The sequence below is a fragment of the Oncorhynchus mykiss genome, chromosome 2 (assembly GCF_057628025.1).
Source record: "Oncorhynchus mykiss isolate SJ-2025 chromosome 2, ASM5762802v1, whole genome shotgun sequence".
NCBI classification, from domain to species: Eukaryota; Metazoa; Chordata; class Actinopteri; order Salmoniformes; family Salmonidae; genus Oncorhynchus; species Oncorhynchus mykiss.
The window spans coordinates 91539654-91546655 of NC_143023.1; positions in this window are offsets into that span (position 1 = coordinate 91539654).

Consider the following 7002-nt stretch of genomic DNA (forward strand, 5'->3'; position numbering starts at 1 on the left):
CAGAATCTTACTCATCACCATCAGAATCTTACTCATCATCACCATCAGAATCTTACTCATTACCATCAGAATCATACTCATCACCATCAGAATTTTACCCATCACCATCAGAATTTTACTCATCACCATCAGAATCTTACTCATCACCATCAGAATCTTACTCATCACCATCAGAATCTTACTCATTATCATCAGAATCTTACTCATCATCACCATCAGAATCTTACTCATCACCATCAGAATCTTACTCATCACCATAAGAATCTTACTCATCATCGCCATCAGAATCTTACTCATCACCATCAGAATCTTACTCATCATCATCAGAATCTTACTCATCATCACCATCAGAATCTTACTCATCACCATCAGAATCTTACTCATCACCATAAGAATCTTACTCATCACCATCAGAATCTTACTCATCACCATCAGAATTTTACTCATTACCATCAGAATCTTACTCATCACCATCAGAATCTTACTCATCATCATCAGAATCTTACTCATTACCATCAGAATCTTACTCATCACCATCAGAATCTTACTCATCATCACGATCAGAATCTTACTCATTACCATCAGAATCTTACTCATTACCATCAGAATCTTACTCATTACCATCAGAATCTTACTCATCACCATCAGAATCTTACTCATCATCACGATCAGAATCTTACTCATTACCATCAGAATCTTACTCATCACCATCAGAATCTTACTCATCATCATCAGAATCTTACTCATTACCATCAGAATCTTACTCATCACCATCAGAATCTTACTCATCACCATCAGAATCTTACTCATCATCACGATCAGAATCTTACTCATCACCATCAGAATCTTTCATTTACATCCAAAACTATCAAATGAAGATTCATAACAGCTTTAGCTTCTCTCTCACTCTCTCTTCTCTGTCTCTTCTCTCTCATGGCAATTCCTGGGTCTTCAGGAAGAGTGCAGTTAAAAGAGCAGGGCTTGGGGCTTTCTTGGAGCCGGTTGGTACCTCAGAGGGTGTCCCTACAGCAAGAGCGCTTAATCGCTCCCAATTGCTATGCCTCACAAAGGTGCAAAACTCCCCATCTGTTTCTCACTGTTACCGACACACAAATCTTGCCGCAAGGAGAAGGCGTGGTTTGTGTTCCAATTCCAGACGGTGGGCTATTCCTTATTGTGCACTACTTTTGACCAGAGACCAATAGGTGCACTATATAGGGAATAGGGTGCCATGTTCCCACACAGAGGAAACCACCAATCTATTGCCTATGGACCATATTGAAACAAATATCATACTGTAGGCTAACAAAGGATATTTTCTTGGAACACTCTAAATCTTGCTTATTTATCTTGGAGATAAATACTCTGATCCATCTTTTATACATAGAGTATCTCTCTCTCCCTATTTATCTCTCCCTCTCTCCCTCTTTTTCTCTCCCTCTCCCTCTTTCTCTCTCCCTCTTTCTTTCTCTCTCCCTCTTTCTCTCTCCCTCTTTCTCTCTCCCACTCTCCCTCTTTCTCTTTCTCTCTCCCTCTTTCCCTCTTTCTCTCTACCTCTCTCCCTCTTTCTCTCTCCCTCTCTCTCTCCCTCTCTCCCTTTTTCTCATGCCCTCTCTCCCTCTTTCTCTCTCCCTGTCTCTCCCTCCCTCTTCCTCTCTCCCTCTCTCTCCCTCTCTCTCTCAATTCAAGGTATCCCTTCCTGGCGGTAGTAGATCAGAGTCTCCTGATTAGCTAAAGAGAAAGAAAAAAAACGGTGAATTCCCTGACAGAACAATGGTTCCTGGACTTTGATGAGACAGAATGAGCTCAACCAGTAGACGTAATGGCTCTGCCCAGCCTCCGCTATCCCTCCCTCCACTCATTACACACACACACACACACACACACACACACACACACACACACACACACACACACACACACACACACACACACACACACACACACACACACACACACACACACACACACACACACACACACACAGGATTCCACACACATTAGCATACACACTAAACCCTCACCCACTGCTCATATCTAGCTCTTCACTCTCTTCACAGATTGACTGCAGTGCCATCCCTTATAAATGAATAGGCCTTAATTAAAGATTAATGTTGGGGTTCCCCGCACGCTGCGTGGAGATAGCTCCTCTCCCAGGGTGCATCTCTGAACCCGCAAAGCTGATCGCCGGTTCACTGCAGCGTGCAATCAGAACAAAGACCAAACTATCAGGTCAGGACGCTCCCCGCTGAAGGACACGCAGTAACGCCACAGCGGCCACCGCTGTGGAGAGGGGAGGGGGAAGGGGGGTAGAGTTGTTTTAATTATCATCTGCAAAGAGACACAAATAGCAAATTGAAGTTCTGCTGCACCGGCTGCCTCAAACACACACACACACACACACACATACTCCCCCCCCTCTCGACAATTACCACCTCCTGTCTTCATGAGGCACAAGGGAAGGTGTAGTGGATGTGTGTGTGTGTATATGTGTGTGTGAGAGAGAGATATTATTGTGTAAATGGTGTCTCACTGACTCAGTCTTGCCGATGCACATGACACTACAAAACAATGTTTGATGTGCCGCATCAACTGATCTGCTCTAGCTTTTTAAAGACCTGACTGTGTGCCAGATCTCTTTCACGAAACATCCCATTTGTTTCTCACTCAAAATTGTAGGTGATTTTTGGGGGTTCCGTTAAGGTTGTGGTTAGGATGGGGCGGCAGGGTAGCCTAGTGGTTAGAGCTGTTGGACTAGTAACTGAAAGGTTGCAAGTTCAAATCCCTGAGCTGACAAGGTACAACTCTGTCGTTCTGCCCCTGAACAGGCAGTTAACCCACTGTTCCTAGGCCGTCATTGAAAATAAGAATTTGTTCTTAACTGACTTGCCTAGTTAAATAAAGGTAAAAATAAAAAAGTATGTGGATATTAAGCTAGGGTTAGGGTTGAACTGGGGTGTGGACATGAAACTAGGGTTTAACTATTACGCAGACATGAATCTAGGGTTAGGTTTGAACCAGGAAGTGGACATGAAGCTAGGGTTGAGGTTGAATCGGTGTGTGGACATGAAGCTAGGGTTAGGTTTCTGTTTATGCTGGTATCAAACCTTGGGTTTGTAGCAACTTTTTACCCTGTTTCTATATTGTACATCAGACTGGTCTGGAGAGGGTGAGAGAACATGAAAGGCTGAGAGCTCCGAGGGGTCACACATCACAGTTCAACAACAGGACGAAGGCCATTTTTGATGAAGTGCTTGGGGAAAGTTCAATTTTAAAACAAATTTTATATAATAAAACATGCAAACTGGATCAATAAATTAATAGATAAATAACTAAATAAGTCAGGACATAATTGGAAATCACACCAAGGGATGAAGGGATTAAGTTCTACAAAGATAAGTGTTATGTTAAAGTGCTTGATATAATACAATTAAATATAAAAAAGACAAATCCAGATTGAGCAAATAAATACATAGCTTTTTCTTGAACTTCCTCCTCGTGTCGGTGGCCCCTCCTGCTCTCTAAATTAGGCCCTCACTAACTCCCACTGTCAATGCTTTATCCTACTCTTTACCATTCATACGAAGTGGTGCCAAGGTCTCAAGTTTTGCTATCCACCTGGATTCAGCTGCTCTCCTCTGGAATATGATCCAGGAGGCTTTCATCTCCAGACCGGTGATGCGGAGGGAGGTTGTAGGGTGGTTTTGAAAGTGTTTTACCAGGTTACGGTTGTGGTTAGGGTTAGGATAAGAAAAAGCAGTATTATGACATAGAGATATGCTTTATCCAAAGAACAAAATGTAAATCAAGGTTTAATTTCTGCTGGGTAGTGGTGGTTCTCCTTATTCTGCAAACGGGCCATTATTTTTTAAATTATATTATAATTAGAAAAACTTTCTTAATTGACAGGCAGCACTAGTCTTACTGGATGACAATAAACAGCTCTGACAATGCCCGTTCCCTTGTCCCTTCTGTGGTGAGTTCTGTAATGGCTTCCATACGAAGGTCTAATTACTGCCTCGGCAGGCCCCGCAACAAGGTCGCGCTTGTTATGCCATCATCCAATTCACACAATCAGATTTTGCACAAAGGGAACTAATCTCATTCCTTCACAAGCCATTCTCTTGATCTGACTGCCTTGTGCCTGTTCTACAGACAGACAGGATGTGCTGTGTCTCCCGTCTAGATGAGATGAGAGAATTACTTTCATTTAGCGAGAGAGACAGAGAGAGACTCACTGACTGAAAAGGCTCCAGCAGGCGGCTCGCATCGACAAGTCTTTAACTGTCAATCTGCATCCAGACTCTAAATTGGAGTGGAATTGAATAGGCGTACTTCGGGGCTGGATTTAGTCCAAAACAAACAACTAGAATTGAACATTACTGCTGTATGCATCAGATGTTTATGAAGGTTTAAGGGCTGGATTAAATCCATATCGACGAAGTATCGCTCAAGAGCCGCATTATGGCTTGATTGAAATTTAAAGGCAACTTTACCGCGTTCGCGGTTACTGCATTCACGGTAAGAGCTGCATATGTCGGCTCAATCGGAAATTACCTTGACATTTTTACGAGGATCTTCCGCTATATGGAATTAAACCAGTCCTTAATACTGTTCTATTAATTTACATAGTGTAGCATATCATCTGGTGTGTGGTAGAGTGGTAGGGGTGTTGATGGTAGGGATTAACTCTACAGGGTCAGTAAACCCGCGGAGACTGAGACAACACAAGTGTTGATAGTGTAAATCAGTGCTTCTTTAACCTGGTGGGGGCCCGAAGGTGTTTTGCTCTAGCGCTACACAGCTGAAACACTGCTGTAAATCCTTCAAAACCAGTGTAGTGGAAGGGAACACTACCTCTGAAATAGTAGTAATAATACCTTGAGAATTAAAAACAAGTCTATAGATAATGACGATGGCTGCCTAGGAGCTCCCCGGTGTTGCAGCGGTCTAAGGCACTGCATCTCAGTGCTAAAGCCGCCACTTTTCTATTGTTATTTATTTAACCTTTTTTAACCAGGTAGGCTGGTTGAGAACAAGTTCTCATTTACAACTGCGACCTGGCCAAGATAAAGTACAGCAGTTCGACACATACAACAACACAGAGGTACACATGGAATAAACAAACATACAGTCAATAATACAGTAGAAAAAGTCTATATACAGTGTGTGCACATGAGGTAATATAAGGGAGGTAAGGCAATAAATAGGCCATGGTGGCGAAGTAATTACAATATACCAATTAAACACTGGAGTGATTGATGTGCAGAAGATGAATGTGCAAGTAGAGGTACTGGGGTGCAAAGGAGCAAGATAAAGTAAGGAGATGAGGCAGTTGGATAGGCTATTTACAGATGGGCTATGTACAGGTGCAGTGTTCTGTGAGCTGCTCTGACAGCTGGTGCTTAAAGCTAGTGAGGGACATATGAGTCTCCAGCTTCAGTGATTTTTGCAGTTCGTTCCAGTCATTGGCAGAAGAGAACTGTAAGGAAAGGCGACCAAATGAGGAATTGGCTTTGGGGGTGACCAATGAGATATACCTGCTGGAGCGTGAGCTACGGGTGGGTGCTGCTGTGGTGACCAGTGAGCTGAGATAGGGCGGGACTTTATCTAGCATAGACTTGTAGATGACCTGGAGCCAGTTGGTTTGCGACGTGTATGAAGCGAGGGCCAGCCAACGAGAGCGTACAGATCGCAGTGGTGGGTAGTATATGGGGCTTTGGTGACAAAACAGATGGCACTGTGATAGACTGCATGCAATTTGTTGAGTAGGGTGTTGGAGGCTATTTTGTAAATGACATCGCTGAAGTCGAGGATCGGTAGAATGGACAGTTTTACGTGGGTATGTTTGGCAGCATGAGTGAAGGATGCTTTGTTGTGAAATAGGAAGCCGATTCTAGATTTAATTTTGGATTGGAGATGCTTAATGTGAGTCTGGAAGGAGAGTTTACAGTCTAACCAGACACCTAAGCATTTGTAGTTGTCCACATATTCTAAGTCAGAACCATCCAGAGTAGTGATGCTGACGGGTGCAAGCAGGTGCGGGCAGCGATCGGTTGAAGAGCATGCATTTAGTTTTACTTGCATTTAAGAGCAGTTGGAGGCCACAGAAGGAGAGTTGTATGGCATTGAAGCTCATCTGGAGGTCAGTTAACACAGTGTCCAAAGAAGGGCCAGAAGTATACAGAATGGTGTCGTCTGCGTAGAAGTGGATCAGAGACTCACCAGCAGCAAGAGTGACATCATTGATGTATACAGAGAAGAGAGTCGGCCCAAGAATTGAACTCTGTGGCACCCCTATAGAGACTGGCACACTACAGACCCTTGTTCAATTCCAGGCTGTATCACAACCGGCTGTGAATGGGAGTCCCATAGGGCGGTGCATAATTGGCCCAGCGTCGTCTGGGTTTGGCTGGGATAGGCCGTCATTAAATAAATAAGAATTTGTTCTTAACTGACTTGCCTAGTTAAATTAAAAAATAAACCTAGGATTCATATTTTTTCTAAAATCCATTCTATTGTTATGTTACTAACTTTTTACAATAAACTCTCAGCCTAAGTTTTTCTCCCTCTCGTTCTCTGTCTCAACAACCAACCCACTAGGCACAGACGTCAATTCAACGTCTATTCCATGTAATCTTATTGAAATAATGTGGAAACAACGTTGATTCAACCAGTGTGTGCCCTGTGGGAAGGTTCAAAGTTACATTGTATAATACTGCCATCTGTTGGCATGTATGCATCCATACATACTGGACACATTTTGATTAATGGACATTTACGTGTATGTAATGTACGTATTTAATGCCGTAATATGTGGACATCAATGTACATACGTTAACATTAAAGATACTTGTTGCTCTGGATATTTCAAACTTTGTTCCTGTGATTTGATAGTCACTACTTTCTGTTGATCTGGATATTTCAAACTGTGTTCCTGTGATTTGATAGTCACTACGGCTGTGCTTTTCTAATAAGAGAAGGAAAATGAGAGATCCAGTC